At 42.0% G+C, this 12482-nt stretch overlaps 1 protein-coding gene across 5 annotated transcripts in view; it reads right to left on the bottom strand.

The window, feature by feature from the left end:
* LOC122543809 (uncharacterized) overlaps positions 1-12482 on the bottom strand; it is a 953710-nt gene that overhangs the window by 591446 nt on the left and 349782 nt on the right. The gene's annotated exons all lie outside the window — the stretch shown is intronic.

The raw sequence follows: 12482 nt of genomic DNA, 5'->3' as shown, positions 1-12482 counted from the left end.
CCTTTTGAAATAGCCTTTGCTTGCATTTACTTCTGGAGTAAGATTTGTTCATGAAGGAATACATACCCTACCCCAACTTTTCCATTGATGGCACTCTGAAAGTAGTACTGTGTATTGGTGTGGTCCCACCTTAGCACATGTTAGATGGTAAGAATGCCTATTGGCTCTCAGGATCAAACTGCTGAGTTTGTGGCTCTGTCTTCAAGGCAAAGTGTAAATGGATTTTTGTAGATGAGCTTTCAGGGACAAAATGGGGTTCAATGGGTAATGAGAGAATTGTCTCAGTAAAAGTGAGATTTATTGAAACAAATTGACCATTTCCCTCTCCTAAAAGGTTGTTACTTTCATATAAAAGGAAGATTAATCTCTTATGCATCAAGACTTTTCAAAGCACTTTATTGCCAGAACATTTGAATCGTTGCGATTTTGGAAATGGCATCCAATTTGTGCACAGAAAACAGGTAGTGATCAGCTATATTGAATAAGGACTAACTCTCCCCTCTTCTTTAAATAGACCAATTGGATAGATGGAGGTCTTAGTTTAATGTGGAGGGAGAATGTAAGAGGTAGCCTTCGTGGTGGTTTCAGCAGCAGTGGTTCTGGTAGCGATCGCGAAGGCAGTTGTGTTGGCGGTGATCACGGAGGCGGTATAGTCGGTGGTGGTTGCAGTCTGTGGGGAGGCGGGGGCAGAAGTGACATCATTGTTTGCTGTGATGGCATCCGAGCGATTTTGGAGATTGGGAGATAGTTCTGGAATGATCAAGGAATCTCAAGTTTGGAGGTAAGTATGTGAAAGTCTGATGAACTTACATTCCTTGATGTCAGTTAAGCTTGAGAAAAAGCACTTGCTGGCTGTCTGGATTTGTCTCAGGATGAAGAACAGCAGAAGTCCTTTGTGGGTCTGGGAGAGAGTGTGGCCCTGAGCTGAGGCAAGGCTGACTGCAGGGAGAGTAGATGGTGGCGTATGGCTGTATGTGGAGCGGAGGATCGGAGGGAGAGCAGTTTCTGGAGATTTTGGCAGCGATCACAGAGATTCTGGTGGCAATCACGGAGGCAGTTACCTTGCGGCAGTGGTGGTGGTTCTGGCAGCGATCACAGAGGCGGTCGTCTTCGTGGAGAGTGGTGGTGGTTATGGCAGCAATTGTGGTGATGGTGATCCTGATGGTGATCACGGAGGTTTTGGCGGTGATCTCAGAGGCAGTTACCTTAGCGGCGGTGGTTCTGGTGGCAATTGCAGAGACACTGATGGTCTGGCGGCGATCGCGGAGGCGGTTACCTTAGCGGCGGTGGTTCTAGTGGCAATTGCAGAGGCAGTGATGATCTGGCGGCGATCGCGGAGGCAGTTATCTTGACAGTGGTGGTTCTGACAGCTATCTCAGAGGCAGTGAGCACGGAGATGGTGATGGTTCTGGTGGTGATGCAGAGGCAGTTGCCCTGGCGGCAGAAGTAGTGGTTCTGGCAGTGATTGTGGAAGCGGTGATCCTGGCGGTGATCGCAGAGATGTTTATCTTGGCAGCAATCGCAGAGGTTGTTGTCTTGGCATATAGTGGTGGTCGTTCTGGTGACAATCATGGAAGCAGTGATCCTGACGGCGATCATGAAGGTTCTGGCACCAATCGAAGAGGCAGTTATCTTGTGGCTGTAGTGGTGATTCTGGCAGTGATCGCGGAGGCAGTTGTCTTGGCGGCGGTGGTTCTGACGACGATTGTGGAGGCAGTGATCACGGAGTCTGCGATCCTGGTGGCTGTGGTGGTGGTTCTGTCAGTGAGCAGTGGTGGTTTCGGCAGTGATCGCAGAAGTGGTGCTGGTTCTAGAGGCGATTGCGGAGGTAGTGATCCTGGAGGCAATCGCAGAGGCGGTTGTCTAGGTGGCAATGGTTCTGGTAGAGATCGCAGAGGCGGTTGTCTTGGTGGAGGCGGTGATCCTGGTTGTGATTGCGGAGGCATTGATGTTCTCGCGGCGATTGCCAAGGTGGTTGTCTTGGCAGCAGCGGTGGTGGTTCTGGCAGCAATCACGGAGGCAGTTATGTAGGCGGTGAGTGGTGATTCTGGCAGCGATTCCTGATGAAGACCTTATGCTCAAAACGTCAACTCTCCTGCTCCTCGGATGCAGCCTGACTGGCTCTGTTTTTCCAGCACCACACTTTTTGACCCCCAGTTTAATGTGTCATACAAAATACAGTGCTGGCCTTTCTCTAAACTGTGCAGAAGCATCAGCCAATATTTTTGTACTGAAGTCTGCAAACATGTTGGATGAAAGAAACCAAGTCCAGTTTCAATTTGCTATTTTGCATTAAATTGACCTTTTTCATTCCTTTGAAACCAGACAGAGCTTCACTCTGGTAGCTTCTCTTTTAACAGCCTACACACATCCAAATAAATGAAGCATTTCCATCCTCATTATGTTGCTTACAATTTGCTATTTAAGGCTAATCCAAACTGTGTTATTTGAAATGCATTGTTTCTTCCTGATTTCAACTGTATATCTGAAGCCTTCTCCTTAGAGTATTTAATTTAGTCTCATCTATTTTCTTTGCAATCCAAAGTTCCAGCTCTACATATCTGCACAGATGTTACACATGCTTCATGCTGAACTTTTGTCCTCTTAGAGGCCTTAGCGAATCAATTTTACACAAAAATTCCACTACAACTCTTTGGTTTCCTAAAAATATCAGTTTGATTATTTTTTCTACGTGAAGCTGAGACATTTTTTGTGGAGAGAATGCATGGGAAGTGTAAATAACATATCTTTTTATTTTGCTATATATTTGACTGTAGACTGAAGTAAGAAAAGAACATCTTTTTAAAGCATGGATTGTTGTTGGATTATTGCAATTTTTTCAAAACAGGTAACCTGATACTCATTGTAAGCACTGTTTACACATCTGCTGTCTCAAGCAGTAGGGGAAGGTTTACAAAGGAACTGGAGCCAGGGGTATGTACAAAAGGAAATTCAACCAATATCTGATTGGTTTGTGGATTAGTAACCATTTATGGATGACAAAGGACTTTTACCAGCCAATAACTATGTGATTCACTCCTAGGTAGCAGAATAGTTTGGTGCTATGAACAAAGTAGGGAAAAAGTATCAGATTTCTGTAAGCTCAGAAGCTCTGTTCTCTGCAGTAAAATCACATTAAGCTTGAAGAAAACCAGTTTATTTTCCTTTCAGCATTTGTTACAAGATGAGACTTTTAAATAATAAGTCAGAGACCTTCGTAGATGTAAACCAATGACCTGGTGCTCCCTACAATCAAGTGATAGCATTTGCAGAAGGGAAGGTTAAGCAGCAGCCAGCGTCCTGATCAGCACAAGAATCACCTCAGCAAATCTTGTGAAAAGGAACTATTGAACTACTTTCCTGTTTTACCCTCTACCTATAACAATCATGTTTCTTTCCCTATTCGTGTCTGTCCGTATATGTTTATAGAGAAGTTTATAAGTGGGTTAGAATTTTGACGAGTGCGGGTATAGGCCAATGGTTCATAATTATTTATGTGCAGCTAAACTCAATTTATTTCTAATAAATGATCATTTCTGCACTTAACAAGAACGTTCCCTGTGCTTTCTGTCAACTAATGTCAGAAAGGCAGATAAATCGGGGAATCCTGCAGGTCTTCATTTCTAGCATACTATCCCAGCACCCTTTTTGTTCCTTAGCTCTAGCAAAATTGCTTCTTTCCTTGAACCCACTGTGACATCCTCTTTCTCCAGCACTGCAATGCTGTCTTTAACCACGACTGTCACCCCTTCCCCCCTTTCCTACCTTTTCTGAACACCTTGCACCCAGGAATATTGAACATTCATGTCTTGCCTTTCTTTGATCTAGGTCTCACTACAGCATCATATTTCTACGTGGCAATGTGTGCCTGTAACTCCATTCTTAGTTACTATACTCTGAGCATTCACATATATGCATTGTAACCCTGATTTAGGCTTCATTTCTTTGTCTCTTACTGCAACTCCACATATTGGCTTACTTTTCTCTATGCTAGTGCCAACTGTATCCCTAAGTATTTTGTTAACCTGAGAATTTTTCTCGACTAATCTCTCTTGGTTCCTACACCCCTGACAAGTTATCTTGAAGACCTCCCAACAGCACTGGCAGAACACCCTCCAAGGAATTCAGTCTCAGCTCTGTACAGATGTGGAGTCACATGTAGGCTAGATCAGGTCAGGATGGTGGTTTCCTTCCTTAAAGGATAATTAGCTTTGGATCTGTGGTCATTATCAGATGGTTAATTCCAAATTTTTACTGAATTCAAACTCCACAATTTGGCAGGATTCGAACCTGGAACCCCAGAACATGAGTCCTAGATTAACATTCCTGATGAAGGGGTTTTACCTGAAACGTCAATTCTCCTGCTCCGCTTTTCGAGGACCACACTCTCAGTCCTAGATTAACAGTCTGGCAATAATACCATTTAGCCATCACTTGCTCTTATTTGGCCCCTGCTGCCTCCTCCCTTGCTTTTAGGTTGAAGTCCCTGATCCTGAGTCTCAATTTATCCTCTACTAGGCCTCTGATCTCTCATATTAATTTATATTCTGCTGCTCCCTCTTGTTAGGATCTAGGCTAGCTTCTTAAAATGTTTTGAGGAAGTCTGGCCTGGTCTTTAACACTCTACATCTCAAAAAGGTAGTATCCCTACCATTGAGCCAGGAGGCCCAGGTTGAAATCCGACTGTTCTAGAGGTGTGTGACAACATCTCTGAACACACTGATTAGAGAAATATACAAAATGATCGACGTGGGGGGGGGCAAGGGTAGAGGGGAGGGGGAATCTTGTGGCACATGACTACCTCTGAACCGGAAGACGTGGGTTCAAGCTCCATCTATTCCCAAGGTGTGTAAAAACATCTCAGAACAGGTTAGTTAGTAAAATATCAAAAAGGACTCAAAGGGAAGAGCCTGAAAGATAAACAAAAATAGTATAGAGAGAGGAAGAGGGAGAGAGAAAGGAGAAGACACAGTTTTTGGAAGTCAAAAGTATTTAATTTGATGTCAGCTGATACAAGGTCATCAAACTGGCTATCTGGCATAAAGAGAACTCATTGCTGAAGAACACGGTGTGTTTTATGGTCGAAAGAAAATCTCATCTATTCTATTTGTAAGTGAACAGGATACACCTATTAAATTATGATTTTCTAAATTTAATTAGTCTTTTTCACAATAACAAATAATAACAACACATGGTCAGAATCTATTGAGGAGGAGGTGGTGCATTAACAATACTGTTAGGTACTGAATGTTTTGAACAATTCACTATAAGAAGTTGCTAATGTTTTTTTTGTTTCTTTTGCATTAGAAACTACTAATTGTTGTGAATGCTGCCTGGTGAAGGATGACTGTTTTAAATGATACCTCCTTTGCCTGCTTGCAGTGCACAAGTGCTGATTCAAAGCAATAGAAAACTGCCAGAATGTGTATGACAGGAAGACACTCACAAAGACTGAAAACTCTTATTTTTATTTGTTCAGTAATGGTGTGTAGACATTGCTGGCTGAGCAAACATTTCTTGGTAATTCCAAATTGTCCTTGACAAGATGGTGGGGATCTGCTTTTGTGAACTGCTTCCACTGTGATGCATCCACAGCACGGTTAGGAAGAGTGCTCCACAATTTTGAGTCAGCAACACTGAAGGAACAGCCATTGAAGATCAAGGTGGTGCATGGATTAGAGGTGAGCCTGCATGTGGTGGTATTGCCAGGGTATTCAAAGCCCTTGTCCTATATGACAGAGGTTGTAGGTTGGTAGGTACTATTGAAGGAGCATTGGTGAGTTCCTGTACTGCATCATGTATATAGTACACTTTGCTGTCACTGAGCATCAATGTGGAAGGGAGTGAATATTGAAAGTCACGAATGGGGTGATAATCAAGTGGACCGCTATTTCCTGGAGAGTGTTCCTCCTCTCCAACGTGGTTGCAGCTGCATTTATCCAGTCAAGTGCAATGTACCAGAAATATATGAATTAGAACCCGTCCACTGTTCATTAAAATCATGGCTGATCTAATAATTTCACATTTTAACTACCCACAAAAGTCTTTCATCCACTTGCTTACCAAAAATCTGACTTAAAAAACATGCTAGTACTCTATTACCAACTCCTCTTGTCAAAAAGGGTTCCAAAGACTTTCAATCTTCTTTGATTTGGAGGTGTCAGTGTTGGACTGGGGTGTACAAAGTTAAAAATCACAACACCAGGTTATAGTCTAACAGGTTTATTTGGAAGCACACTCTTTTTAAGTGCTGTTCCTTCACCAGGTGGTTGTGGAGTATAAGATCATAAGACACAGCATTTACAATGTGATGTAACTGAAATTATATATTTAAAAAGACCTGGACTGTTTGTTAAGCCTCTCATCTTTGAGAATGACCATGTTGGTTTCAGTTCTTTCATATATAAATCCTAGAACTTCTTTGTAAAGTTACATTCTCAAGTGAACTTTAACAATAGGTGCTATGTCAGCACAGATAATGCATTGAAGGTGTGAGGCTGTCTCTTCTTCAAGGGAACAAAATCTCCTTTTCTCTGTCTTAAATAGCATTTGAAATTGTGAAGTAGTCACCCTTAGCTCTAGATTCTCCCATGAGCAAACATCCTTCCACATGCAACTTTGTGAAGACCTATCTTGATCTTATATACTTCTATCAAGTTGCGTGTTATTCTTCCAAATACCAGTGAATAAGCCGAACAGTCCAGCCTTTCCTCATAAGATAACCAACACATTCTCACTGAGTTTAATAAACCTTCTCTCTACTGTTGTCAATGCATTTGTATTCTTCCTTAAATGGGGTGACCAATACTGTAAATAGTACTCCAGGTATGGTCTTACCAATGCTCTGTATAACTGAAACATGACTTCCCTACTGTTGTATTCAATTGCCCCTCACAAACAGTAGCATTCCACTAATTTTCCTAATTATTTGCTGTCTTTGCACACCAACCTTTCACACTCACTATTTAGGGGATATTATTTTATTTATTCTTTCTAACAGATAGACAATTGCACATTTTCCAACATTAAACTCCATTTTCCAGCTTTCTCCACAATCATATTCCTGACTCTGCCTTGTAGATGTGAATAGGCTTTGGGGAGTCAGAAAATGAAATACTCTTTGCAGAATTCCTATCCTCTGACCAGTCATAGTACTTAAATTATTACTCCAGTTCAGTTTCCACTCAACATTAATCCTCAGGATTTAGATAGTAAAGGATTCAGCAATGATAATGCCATCAAATGACATGGGAAGACAATGATATTCTCACTAATTAGAGATGAAGTTGTTTTTAATTAATTCAAGGGGTGAGGGCATCACTGGTATTTATTACCCATCCCTAATTGCTGTGGGTCTGGAGTTAAATGTAGGCCGGAGCAGGTAAGGATAGCAGATTTCCTTCCCTGAAGGGCATTAGTGAACTGGATGGGTTTTTCTGACAATTGACAATGGTTTCAAGGTCATCATGACAGTCCTAATTTATTGAATTCAAATCCCACCATCTGCTATGGTGAAATTTGAATCCAGATCCCCAGAACATTATGTCTGAATAAAAAACCCTGCAATAATATAATTAGGCCATTGCCTCACCATTGCTTGGCACTTCTGTGATGAGGATGTTACTTATCACTCACCAACCCAAGCCTGGAGGTTGTCCAGGTTGTGCTGTAAATGGCATTGGTTACTTCAGTATTTGAGAAGTTGCAATTCTGAATTGTACAAACATTAGCAAACAGCCCATCTCTAACTTTAAGGTTGAGGTAAGGTCACTGATTCAGGAACTGAAGATGACTGGACATAGGACACTATCCAGAGGAACTCAGAATCACAAATGTTATGGTTCAGAAGAAGGTTTGTCACATCATGTTTGTAGCAGCTCTGAGAATTTTGACTTCATGCCACACTCCTGCATAATCCTGGGCATTATTTATCTTCAGATAATCATCCATATCCTCTTAAATGCCTCAAATGAACCTGCCTCCACTACACTACCTGGCACTGCATTCCAAACACTTGCTGTGTGAAAACTCATCTTTGCTTCTTTTGTAAACTTTACTAAAGTAAAACAAATAAACTGTGGATGCTGGAAATTTGAAACAAAAAAAAACTGAAATTGCCGAAATGTTCACTCCGTTTTCTTTCCACAGATGCTACCATATCAGCTGAGTTTCTCCAGCTGTTTTTGTTTGCTTCTCCCTACCTATTCTGTTCAGAGCCCTCGCAATTTTGGAAACTTGCACCAGACGTTTCGTTTCCAAGGAAAGCAATCCCAACTTCAGCAATCTATCCTCTTAACTGAAGTTTCTCAGACCTGGAACCCTTATCGAAAACTTCTTCTACACTCACGAAAGCATTCATGTCCATCAGGTGGCACCCAGAACTGTACACAATGTTCAGAGGGCTGCTCTCTCATTAGAGAGAGAGCACAAGAGAGAACTGGTACTGGGTTTAATTGGAGGGTCACCATGACTCAGGCAAGGTTCATGCTGACCTCAGCTAGCACTGGAATTGAATCCACTCTGTTGCTGTCAGTCTGCATTACCTGCTGTCAAGCCAGCTGAACTAAGTGACCCCAGAAGACGAAGACTAGTTTGCGATGCAGAGGGACACTAGCAGCATGGTTTCAATTTCTGTAATGGCTAAGGTCACCACGAAAGTGCTGCCTTCTCAACCCTTGCTCACCTGAGGTATGCTAACCTTCAGGTTAAACACAATGCCAGTTGTCTTTCTTTATGAGGGAACAGCCCGATAATCCTCTGGGACAAAGGCGACTTTACTTGCTTCATACAATTCTCCAGCTGAGGTCTAGCCAGTGCCCAAGATAAGTTCAACATGAACTTCCCTGCCCTTGTAAAGTGTACCCTCACGAATAAAGCCTGGAAGACTGTATAGATTAATACCTCCCTTGTCCTGCCACTTTTAATGACTTACGCACAACACCCAGATTTCTTAGTTGCTGCATACGTTTTACCTGGTCTCCCATGTTCTTCGTTCCAAAGTGAATCACCTCACTTCTCTGCACTGAAGTTCATCTGTCGCCTTCAAACCCACTCCACCAAGCTGTCTATATCCTTTTGGAGTTCGAGACTCTCAGTTACAATTTTTTCAAGTTTGTGCTATTCACAAACTTTGACATTGTTCCCAAGATCTAGATCATACAAACATATTTGTAAGCAAGTGTCTAGTACCAACTCCTGGGAAACTGAACAACAAGTATTCCTCCAGCCCAAAAAAAAACCCCACAAATCATTACTGTTTCTTATCACTCAGCCAATTTAGTAATCATGTTGTTTCTGTCCCTTTTATTTCATCATCTATAACATTCTTCACAAGTCTGTTGTGTGGCACTGTCTCAAATGGCTTTTAAAGTCCACGTACACTATATCAACTCCTACACTGGTGTGTAGGGACTAAGATGATTGACCTCCAAAAACCACAACTGTCTTCCCTTATATTCAGTATGACTCCATTAGTGGAAAGGTTTCCCCATTCCCACTTACTCCAGATGTTCTAGGGTTCCTTGATGCCATGTTCAGTCAAATGCTGCCTTGCTGTCAAAATCCACCTGAATCTCCACCTTATCTATGGAGTTCAGCTCTTTTGTGATCTGGATCCTCATGGGCCTGGCAGAACCCAAACTGTGTGTCAGTGAGCAGTGAGCAGGTTACTGCTGACCAAATGTTGCTGGGTAGAATGTCAACAACTCCTTCCATCAGAGCTGAAAATGTGTTGCTGGAAAAGCACAGCAGGTCAGGCAGCATCCAGGGAACAGGAGAATCGACCTTTCGGGCATAAACCCTTCTTCAGGATTCCTTTTCCAGCAACACATTTTCAGCTCTGATCTCCAGCATCTGCAGACCTCACTTTCTCCTCAACTCCTTCCATCACTTTGTTGATGATCAAAAAAGGCTCAAAGGGCAATAATTGGACTTTTTCCTTGTTAACAGGACAATGCCAGGGAGATGCCATGGTTTTAGCTATTAAAGCAGCTTGGACAGTGGTGAGGCTACCTCTGGAACAGAAGTCTTCACTACCATTGGTAGAAAGTCATCAGGGCTCACAGTCTTGTAGTTTCCAGTGCCTTCGGCCATTTCTTAATCTGATCTGGAGTGAATGAAACTGGCTGAAGAATGGCATCTGAAAAACAATCTATTCATTCCAGGTATCCATCTAGTAAACCTCCAAACTATTTCCATGCCATCCTTTCTTAAATAAGGAGACCAAAACTACAGAGTATTCAAAATGGAGTGTCATCAATGCCCTGTATAACTGAAACAGAACATTCTTATTTTATGGTGCATTTCTTTCAGAATATAAGGCAGCATCCTGTTGATGATATTGTTTCTGTGCTGCACCAACATACTAATTGTTATGTATGTAGTTGAGGGTGCTGCCCCTTTAGGGGAGCTGGAACAGGGGACCTGAAGGGGCAGAGCTTGAGTCCAGCCTGGAACTAGCTGTGGAGGCTGAAGATCTTTAATAAATCCTGTTCTTATTTACCATTTGCCCACCTGGTTCCAAGGGTAGTACAAACATAACATCTAAAAATGTGATTCATGCACTAAAGCACCTAAATCCCTCTACACTTCAGAATCTTGCAGTTGTTCTCCATTTAAGTAATACTCTTTTTTATTCTTTCTGCCAAACTGAACAACTTTATTTTCCCCAAATTATACTCTGCCATATTTTTGCCCACTCAATCTATTTGTATTCATCTCCAATTTTGTTCTGTTTTCTTCAGAGCATACTTTTCTGCCTCTCTTGATGTCAACTCCAAATCTATGTACTGTGTCTTGCTCCCCTCATTCAAGTCACTGAAATCAATTGTAAAAAGTTGAGATCTCAGCACAGACCTTTGCAGCATTGTACTTGTTAGATACTATCAGTCAGACAACAGGCCATTAACAAAAAACCAAAAAAACTGCTGGAAAACTGAGCAGGTCTGGCAGCATTTGTGGAGAGAAATCAGAGTTAATGTTTTGGGTCCAGGAACATTAAAAGAACCATTGAAATGAACTGTCTTGTTTCCATGCTAATATTTCAGGACATTGGTTAGGCCACTGTTGGAATATTGCGTACAATTCTGGTCTCTTTCCCATCGGAAGGATGTTGTGAAACTTGAAAGGGTTCAGAAAAGATTTACAAGGGTGTTGCCTGGGTTGGAGGATCTGAGCTACAGGGAGAGGTTGAATAGGCTGGGCTGTTTTTCCTGGAGCGTCGGAGGCTGAGGGGTGACCTTACAGAGGTTTATAAAATCACGAAGGGCATGGATAGGGTAAATAGACAAGATCTTTTCCCTGGGGTGGGGGAGTCCAGAACTAGAGGACATAGGTTTAGGGTGGCAGGGGAACAACATAAAAGAGACCTAAGGGGCAACTTTTTCACACAGAGGGTGGCGCATGTATGGAATGAGCTGCCAGAGGAAGTGGTAGAGGCTGGTATAATTGCACCATTTAAAAGGCATCCGGATGTGTGTATGAATAGGAAGGCTTTAGAGGGATATGGGCTAGGTCCTGACAAGTGGGACTAGATTAGTTGGAATATCTGGTCGTAATGGACGAGTTGGACCAAAGGGTCTGTTTCTGTGCTGTACATCTCTATGACGCTACTTCAGCCCTGGGTCTGCTGCAGAGTTGCAATGAAGCACAAGGAATCTTATTTCTGCCAATGACTTCAGAGTTCAATAATTTCAGAGCATGACCACTGTCTTCCATTTTGAGTACAAACCCCACTTACTTTCCCCAGAGTCTTCCTGTGACTTCTTGGTTTTGATCTCAGGAGAGCAGAGCCATTTTCTCCTTTCACCCCCATCATTACATCTCTTTTATATTTCAATTCACTTCTACTATGGTTAGCACTCCCTTTGTCTTTGCTGTGGGCACCCTCACCTCTGTCAACTGCACACAGCCCATTTCAGTTCTGAAGACAAATATATCAGATTTGAAACATTAACTGTTTCTCTCCCCAAATATACTGTCAGACCTACTAAGTTTCTCCAACATTTTATGTTTTTCTTTCAGATAACCTGTTTCCTGGTTGGTTGAAAACTGTACTGATCAAATAAACTGTCTCAAAAGCCTTCCATGACTCTCCATCTAGGCTACTCCACTTTGATTTTTCCGCTTTATATGTGGATTAAAATCATTTGTAATTATTGTTATTCCTTTATTAGAAGCATCCAATATCTTTTCTTCTGTGTTTTGTCCCATTTTATAGTTACCGTTTGGGGGGGGGGGTGCAATGGGCCACTCCCAGTAGTGACTTCTTTCCACTACTATTCTACATCTCCACTCAAAAGATTCGACATCCTGATTTCCTAAGCCAAGATCATCTCTAATTATTGTAAAATGACATTTTTAATTTACAGTGCTATTTCTCCACCTTTACATAACTTCCTATTTTTGTTAAATGTCTTATACTTAATATTCATGACCCATTCCTTGTCATCCTGAAGCCTTCCTCCATACTGCCTACCATGACA

Source organism: Chiloscyllium plagiosum, unplaced genomic scaffold (assembly GCF_037043375.1).
Source record: "Chiloscyllium plagiosum isolate Xiang-an unplaced genomic scaffold, Cpla_swu_hap1 HiC_scaffold_46, whole genome shotgun sequence".
NCBI classification, from domain to species: domain Eukaryota; kingdom Metazoa; phylum Chordata; class Chondrichthyes; order Orectolobiformes; family Hemiscylliidae; genus Chiloscyllium; species Chiloscyllium plagiosum.
This window is presented reverse-complemented; position numbering and strand designations above follow the sequence as displayed.